General features: G+C 32.7%; 1 non-coding gene across 1 annotated transcript; it reads left to right on the forward strand.

Annotated features, from left to right (window-relative positions):
* The first annotated feature begins 8,421 nt into the window (after positions 1-8,421).
* LOC131820211 (U6 spliceosomal RNA) lies at positions 8,422-8,528 on the forward strand. Its single transcript, XR_009349529.1, has one exon. It is a non-coding gene; the product is annotated as a U6 spliceosomal RNA (small nuclear RNA).
* The last annotated feature ends 1,033 nt before the right edge of the window (positions 8,529-9,561 follow it).

The following is a 9,561-nucleotide window of genomic DNA, read 5'->3' on the forward strand; positions in this document are numbered from 1 at the left end:
AATTGAATTTTAAAAAGTTAATTAAAAAAACCACTATTTTATAAAACAATATTCCCAACAGGCTCTTTTGCTTTCAAATATTCACTTTGCAATGAGAGTCATTACTTTTGTCTAGCCAATTCTTACACCACTGTTTATCCCTTCCCTGCTTTATCCCTTCCCAGTATCAATAAAGGCTCACTTGGGTTACCTAGAAGCCATGAGAAAGCTTGTAATAGATCTGGCTGGTTTTCACCAGCAATTTGACCACCATGTGCACAGGGAAGTCTATTGATAAAGGCTTTATTGCAATAAGTTGCAAATACATGGATGATTTTGAATTCTCTTACTTGAGGTCTTGTTTCATGATAATAAATTTAGGGTGGCTTATTGGAATGGATGTTATTAACATATCTTCATAGTTCTAAGTACATGGAATTGTAAAATAGATTAATGAATGTGGCATTACTGACAACTGTCCTCATTTTGAAATCAAATTACAGTGTACTCAGATGAGGAAGCAAAGCAGATTTGGGATTATGAGTGAAATAATTTAAAAAAGTCTTAGGGGTATGATCACACTATTGGGTCATTCAGTAGAAAAATGTCAACTGATTGAGATTCTGTGTTCCCTGATTTCAGAGAGAAGTTAAGATAAATAAGTAACACGAGGAGACTAGGAAGCCAAACATAAGTGATAATTTTGTGCCAGGGTGCGTATACATCTGTTTATCTTCTTGCTTTACCACTAAGGTTGCTCCTAGAGGAGAGTTGAAATATGTGTTGGAGCTAATCTCTGTGGATTACACAAGAAACCACATCCTACAGCTCTCCCTGAAACACCCCTTATGATTTCAATGTAATTTGGTTTTTGCATTTTTAGAAATAACAAAATACTTTGCAAACTCATCTACTTTATTACCACCCCAAGTGAGTCAGCTGATTCCACATTTTAACACAGTGACAGTCACAGAGGAATGGAGGAATGAGTAGAGTTATCAATATATGTGCTTTTAAGAAGTATGACAGGGTAGCAGCTATTTCCAGGAACCAAAACATGGGTCAGCAGCTGTGCAGGAAAAGTGATGGAATAAATGACTCATTTCAGAGGAGTTCTATAACATATTAGTTCTATAATGTATCTTCAGCACCCAATTACGCGCTTTGATCTAAAGATAAGGATTTACAGTTAAGGTCCCATTTATGATTTGACTGGTAGGGTCTGAATCATTTTTACTATTGTTTTGACTATTACTTGAAACCTATAGTAGTACTTGGGATATGTGTTGTGTATTCTGTGAACATGTGCTATTTTTAGATTAGATAACTTCTGTCTCGAACCCCTGTTAATTTGTTTGTTTCTGTTTATTTGATAGTGGTTTCAGTAAATGGATATATCTGAAAAATTGCAAAGCCACTATTAAAATAAGTTATTATGATATATAGCATGGAATTGCACATTCCTCCTTTGAATCCGACAGAGCTTCACCATATCCTTAACAATTTGGGAAAAACATGCTATTATTTTTCTTTATAGAATTTCTCCTGTTAGGCTGTCATGGTTGTCATCAGCAGTAACTCCTCTTAAGGCTTTGTCAAAAGAGTTGAAAAAATTGGAAAGGTGTGAATGAAGCTGTTTGCTGAATATAAAGAAAAGAGCATTGAAGTACAATTCACACTCTTACTTCTCCTTCTATGCTTTCAGATGTTTGACATTTGAAAATTTTGCTTTTAGGAGAGATGCCCTATATAATTCTTACTTTAAGGAGCAAGTTGCTTTTATAATTTTTTAATTGTTCTACCATTCAAGTATTTCCATTTAAATTAAATTCAATACCATTTAAAAAAAATCAAAAGTGCAGCCAGTATTCAATTCCTGGGCTAAATAATTTTAGAAAGCTTTGTGTTATTGAACCTACAGGGTTTTTCTGTTGTTTTAACTCTTTCTTTCTGTGATTTTTCCCATTAGTCACGTAAGGGACTGCAATATAACAGACATGGAGGATAAAGAAGGACTGAATAGAACAATCCTTGGCCTCATGAAGTTGAGAATCTAGCAAGGGAGTCAAACAATTCAATCATTCAGAGACAATTTATGGAGTGCCAGGCCTAAGATGAGCACAACAAAACCCCAGCACAGAGGAATCATTTTAGTGGGAGAGATAGATAATAGGTAAGCCAACTTAAAAAAAAAATCGTACTGGTTTTTCTTTAATAGTGATGCATATTTGAACTAAATTAGCACATTTTAAAAAGAGCAGTGATTGAGAAGAGGCTTTTTAACTGAGTGGTCCGAAAGGGCCTCCCTGAAAAAGTCTGTTTTGAACAGATTTCTGAATAATATCAGCTAGGAAGCTGCGTAAAAATCTCAGGGATGGGTGATTTTTCCAGTCAAAAAACTGTAAAGGCTCCAAAGTCACAATAGAGCTATAAGTTTCTCTAATAAAGTAACTTCTGACAAAGAATGAGAAGAAATAACTAACCCAGGTTTGAAAGAAAAGGGACAGACTTCCTATGGAATTCATATTTAATTAAAGCTCTAAAGGACAAAAATACAATAGAGCAAAATTCTGGTCACGCTGATATACCTAATGAAAGTTCATAAACAAGGTGTGGGTAGCAAAGAGTGTGTGGGAATGTTGGTAAGAACAGTGGGGAAGAGTCATCCCTGAACATGTTCTTAAATGAAGCAATTCTTGTGTTGTTTTAAAGGGTAAATTGGAGTTTGCCTAAGTGATTAGAGAAGGATGCCTCAGCTTACGGAAGTTCAAAGCCATAACGATGTGATAAACTACTGCAGACATTTTCATGTATATTTGTTGTTGCTTCTAGTAATGGTGATCTAAAAACTCCTACTTAAGACAACTAATAATCCAGACAAAATAGCTTTTAAAATTAAAAATATCAGAATGATTATAAAAATTAAGGTTGGGATTACTGGGCCAAAATACGAAATACAATGAGAGCCTAGAGATATATGCCCTGAAGCCATTTTAGCTATGAGAGCATTTGAAACTGCTAAAACACACTGAGCTGTGTTGTTAATAGACTCTTGATACTAGAGAAACAAAATTCAAAATCCAGCAGCAATCAAATTTGAGGACTTTGGTACAACCCAAATTTAAGTTGAGATCCCCAAAGCACAAGAAGAAGCAGAAATAAGACTATAGCCTACCATGCCTTCTGTGTAAACTGAGAAAGTCAATCACTGAATTTGGAGTATGATTGTCTTGTAGAGTCTCAGATCTAAGAGAAAATCCTGCCAAGGAGGACCATACCATTATTATAGCTCTTAATTATCCCTACTCAATAAGAGTTTCAAATATAATGTCTTGAACATAGCAAAATGTAACAAAGCACACAAAGAAAAACCATTAACAAGATTTGATAGACAAAATGGGATTAAGTATGATGTTAAAATGATCAATAAAGATTGTAAAATGACTTTATTTTTTGCTCAAAGAAATGAGAGGGGAAGCAAATTGAACAAAAAACTGAAACTAAAAATGATATTGAGAAAGGTTTTATAAATGAACCAAATGGATACTCTAGAACTTTAAAGATATGACAGCTAATTTAAGATACCACAGGGGTGCCTGGGTGGCTCACTTAATTAAACCTCCAATTCATTTTCCTTTTTTTTTTTAACACCTTAATTGTATTTTATTTCTTTCATTTTGGCTCAGGTCATGATGTCAGGGTTGTGAAATAGAGCCCAGAGTTGGGCTCTGTGCTGAGCCTGGAGCCTGCTTAAGATTCTTTCCCCTTCTTTTTCTATCCCTCCCTGCGCTCTCACTTGCTCGCTCTCTCTTGCTTGTAAATAGATAGATAGATAGATAGATAATAGACAAAGCAAAATAAAAGCAGATTATGAAAATAAATATAAAGATTTTGAAATGAAAACAAGTTCAAAATAAAATAGAGAAGACCTACACAGCTAAAAGTTCATTCAGAATATCTACTATTAAAGAAGTCAGTATGACACAAATCAAAAGATTTGAGCATGTACTTTACAGAAAGGGTAATCCAAATGGCCACTCATATATAAAAACTGTTTATCTTTATTATGAATCTGGAATTAAATTGAATTAAATTAAAAATAAATTAAAACCTAAAATGACATACTATTACACACTTACCATATTGGGCAACAGTAAAATTGTCTTGCAAGAATGTGAAAGAATGAAAGTGCCCATAATAAAAACATTTGAGGTAAGTTGGACAATATTTAGAAAACTTAAAAAACTTAAATAAAGATTTGGTCCATTCCTAGAAATACAACATGGAACTAAATGAATATTTTCACCAGGATATGCACACAGATGATTATAGCTATTTCATTCATAACGGCAGATCAGTAGTGGTCTATTTGCACAATGTTACATTAAATAAGAGAGAATATTAACAAACTGGGAGGAGGGGCTAGGTTGTTATCATAAACAGATCTTCTATGGTGCTGATTATGTTCTATTTCTCAAAATCTTAAGTTAAAAAAGTTTTCAAATATATATCTAGATAGATAAATGATAGATAGACAGATATCCCAGAAGCTGCAATGCTAGGCTAAGACCAGGCTTTAAAGGGCTTTTCTATACTCTACTAAATACTTGAAACCATTCATTATATCATAGCTCAGTGTTCAAATCTCCATTTGTTTCCTCAGTTTCCTCATATTTATCTTAAGGTGACCTGATCCAGACTTTTGATCACCTTTGTCTAAATATTTCTATTTTAACAAAGTCCTTTTGAACACTGAGAGACTAAAACGTAGAAAAATACTCTGATTGTTATCTCACTAGAGTGCAAAATATATAGTTACCCATTAACTAATGATATCCATGTCTACATTAGATCCATGACATTTTTAATTCTTGGGAGCTTTTGGTAAATGAAGCTTTAAGCCATCACCACATGAATAAAATTAAAGAACTAAATGAAAACAGGCCAAGTATTTACAGAGTAATAGAATGTGCAGTGGAAAGAGTACAATTCTGAAATCATAAAGCCTAAATTAGTGTGATGCATCTTTACTAGCCATGTAATCATAAACCAGTTATCTAAATGTGTTAGCCTCAGTTTTTTCACCCATGAAATGGTGATGATAATACTTATTATGCAGAGTTGTTGTGTGGATGTGATGAAGCATGGAGCATGAGTGTCTCATATTCCATGCTAAAATGATAGCTATTTTTATACTTATAATAAATTAAATTGTTCAAAATGGTAATATTCATTTATATTGAGGCATTGTATTGACTATTCACAGACACATTTACCAAAATAAATTTCATTTTACTTTACCCCCTCTGAGGATATATATTCCCTAATTCAATATGAATCTCATTATGAATAATAATTATCATAATAAATATGCTGATTTTTCTTCTATTTATTTTTAGGGAAGTATCCTTTACTGTTGGACATAAGGAAACTTAAGCAAGTCTGTCTTATTCAAAATTTGCATGCTGCTTTCTTATGAAACTAGATTATAGAGTTGTATGAAATAAATTCATGCAGTTAAGACATTTATGTTTGGAAAACTGGGTGGTCAGTTTAGTATTTCAAAAGAAGATTTTAAATTTAAACCTTAAAACTGAGCTCTTTCAGCCTTATTTATAGGCCATCCTTCATGCTTCATAAGTACTCCTTCATTGTAAACTAAGTAATAGTTTTTGTCACAGTGTATATAACGAAAATGGATTTTATATTCTATTATTTCAGAGTTCGTTGCAGTTTCTACTTCCTTACTTCCTTTTTTGAAAAATAGATTAATTCTACAAAAAGTTTTTTCCAGCTTTATTGAAAAAAAAAGACATATTATAATTTGTAAATGTAAGAAATGATTTCTTATAACATTGCAAACTTTTAACATTGTGTAAATTTTGTACAATTTGATAAATTGGTATACATCTTTATTGCAATATAATCTACATAAAAATGTTAATACATCTATCTTGTATAGTTGCCACTGATTTTTATGCATGTATCGTAAGGAATTTTAAGATCTATTCTCTTAGCAACTTTTATGTATATAGTATAGTAGAGATAAACTTCAGAGGTCTTGTGGGTTTTGTTCCAGACTGCCTCAATAAAGTGATTATCTCAAAAAACTAAGTCAAATTATTATTTTTTTTGGTTTCCCAGTGCAAATAAAAATTACGTTTCCCAGTGCATATAAAAAATAAACACTATACTCTACTGTTCCAAAGCATTATGTTTTTAAAGAAAAACCATGTATATACCTTAAGTAAACTAGTTCTGAGTTTTCAGTGGGTCATAATTACTGATCACAGATCACCATAACAAATACAATAATAATGAAAAAACTTGAAATATTGCAAGAATTACCAACATGTGACAGAGAGACACAAAATGAACAAATGTTGTTAGAAAAATGGTGGCAGCAGACCTCTTTTATACAAGATTGCTATAAACTTTCAACTTGTAAGAATGTGATATATGCAAAGTTTAATAAAGGGAAGCACAATAAAAATGTATGTATATATTATTAACTATGATCATCATGCTGTACATTAGATCCCCAGAACTTTTTCATATTATAGTTGCAAGTTTGCACCCTTTGACCACCTTACTCCACCCCAGGTTCACCCCTTGTCAACTCAACTCTACGTTTCCATTAGTTTGCCTTTTCCTCAGATCCTGTATGTAAGGGATATCATAATACATAAATTAAAAAAATATATAAAATCTTTGAAATATTTCACTTAGTATAACACCTTCAAGATCCATCCATGCTGTTGTAAATGGCAGTATTTCTTAATTTTTCATGGTTAAGTAGTATTCCATAGTATATTTTAACCATACTTATTTTATTCATTCATCCATTAATGGATATTGAAGTTATTTCCATCTCTTGCTTAGAGTTAATAATTTTATAATAAACATAAGAGTGCAGATATGTCTTTGAACAGTGACTTCGTTTCCTTTAGATATATACCTAGAAGTGGGATTACTGAATCATATGGTATTTTTACTTTTAATAATATGAATAATATCCATACTGTTTTCCATACAAATTTATATCCCTAGCACAGTGCATAAGTTCCCCATTTTCCCCAATATTTACCAAAATTTGTTAGTTTCAATTTTTGGGTAGTATATATTCTAATAGGTAGTAATATCTTGCTGTGTTTTTCAGAGGTAAACAACAACAACAACAACAACATAATGACTTTGTCCTGAGTTTTTTACATTGAGCACTTTTTAATGCTCCTGTTGGTCATTTATATAACTTTTTTGAAAAAAAAAAAGTCTATTGAGATCCTTTTGCTATTTTTTAATTATATATATTTTTTCTATTTGTATCTGTTGGTTATTAACCTCTTTTCAGATATAAGATTTGTAAGTATTTTCTTACATTCTGTGGATTGTGTTTTCATTCTCTCTCTCTTTTTTTTTTGGCAATGCAGAAACTTTAGTTTGATGTAGTACCATTTATTTATTTTTGCTTTTTTTTTGCTTGTGTTTTTGGTCTGGTATCCAGAAAACTATTGGCAAGACCAATGTCAAGGAGAATTTTTCCTATGTTTTCCTTTAGGAAATGTAGTTTCATGCATCACCTTTAAGTCTTTAATCTATTTCAAGTTAAGACTTATGAGTGATATAAGGTTCCAGTTTTACTGTTTATGTGACTATTCAGTTTTAAATATCATTTATTGAACAGACTATCTTTACCCATTACATATGTTGGCCCCTGTCAAATATTAGGTGACTATGAAAGGATTTATTTCTGGACTCTCAATTCTGTTCTACTTGTTTATGGGTCTTTTTTTATGCCAGTATACTTTATTGTTTTGAGCATGAGGGCTTTGTAGTATAGTTTCAAATCAAGAAGTGTAATTTCTCTTCTTCATTCTTTCTCAGAACTGCTTTGATTATTTGTCGTCTTTTATGGTCTCATATAAATTTTAGGATTCTTTACTTACTTCTGTAAAAAATTATATGGATTTTTTTTAAGATTTTTAATTTATTTATTTGACAGAGAGAGATGACAAGCAGGCAGAGAGGCAGGCAGAGAGAGAAGAGGAAGCAGGCTTCCTGCTGAGCAGAGAGTCTGATGCGGGGCTCGATCCCAGGACCCTGGGATCATGACCTGAGCCGAAAGCAGCGGCTTAACCCACTGAGCCACACAGGCGCCCCTAACATTGGATTTTTGATAGGAATTGGATTTACAGATGGTTTTCGGTAGTATGGACATTTTAACAATGTTAATTCTTGCCATTCATAAATATGAGCTATCTTTCCGTTTGTGTCTCCTTCAATTTCTTTATCAATGTCATAGTTTATGGAGTACAGATCTTTCATCTTCTTAGTTAAATCTATTCCTAAGTATTTTATTATTTTTGATGCTATTGTGAATTAGATTGTTTTCTTTATTTTTTCAGATAGTTCATCATTAGAGTGTTAAAATGCTCCTGTCTTGTGCTTACTTTGGCAGCACATATACTAAAATTGGAATGATGCAGAGAAGATTAGCGTGATCACTAAACAAGGATGACATGAAAAACTGGGAAGCATTCCATATTAAAAAGAAATGAAACAAAACAAAATTCTTGTCTGTTATATATTGATCTTGTATTTGGCAGCTTTACTAAATTTGTTTATTCAAAATTTTTTGTGAAGTTTTTAGGATTTTTTAACATGTAAGTTCATGTTATCCAAAAAAATAAAATTTTACTTCTTCCTTTTTTTTTTTTGGAGTCTCTTATTTCCTTGTGTTCCTTGTTTCTCTGGCTAGGACATCCAGTAGTATGTCAAATGAGAGTAGTGAAAGTGGATACACTTGTCTTTTTTCTGATCGTTAAGGGGAAAACTTTCAAACTTTTTTGATTGAATATGAGATTAGCTCTGGGCTTGCAATATGTGTTTTCTCTTTAATGGATTTTTAAAATTATTTTTTAAATTTTTTTATAAACATATAATGTGTTTTTATCCCTAGGGGTACAGGTATGTGAATCACCAGGTTCACACATTTCATAGCACTCACCATCACTCACCATAGCACTTGCCCTCCCCAATGTCCATACCCCCACCATCCTCTCCCAACACACCTCCCCCCAGCAACCCTCAGTCTGTCTTGTGAGATTCAGTCTTTTATGGTTTGTCTCCCTCCCAATCCCATCTTCTATTTTTCTTTTCGTACGCCCGAAACCGCCTATGTTGCATCTCTACTTCATCATATCAGGGAAATCATAGGATAGTTGTCTTTCTCAGATCGATTTATTTCGCCAAGCATAATACCCTCTAGTTCCATCCACGTCATCACAAATAGCAGGATTTCATTTCTTTTGATGGCTGCATAGTATTCCATTGTACATATATACCACATCTTATTTATTGATTCATCTGTTGAAGGACATTTAGGTTCTTTCCATAGTTTAACTATTGTGGACATTGCTGCTATAAACATTTGGGTGCATGTGCCCCTTCAGAATGCCACGTTTGTATCTTTAGGGTATATACTCAGTACTACAATCACTGGGTCATAGGGTAGTTCTATTTTCTGCTTTTTGAGGCACCTCCACGCTGTTTTCCAGAGTGGTTGCACCAGCTTGCATTCCC

Source organism: Mustela lutreola, chromosome 17 (genome assembly GCF_030435805.1).
Source record: "Mustela lutreola isolate mMusLut2 chromosome 17, mMusLut2.pri, whole genome shotgun sequence".
Classification (NCBI taxonomy): domain Eukaryota; kingdom Metazoa; phylum Chordata; class Mammalia; order Carnivora; family Mustelidae; genus Mustela; species Mustela lutreola.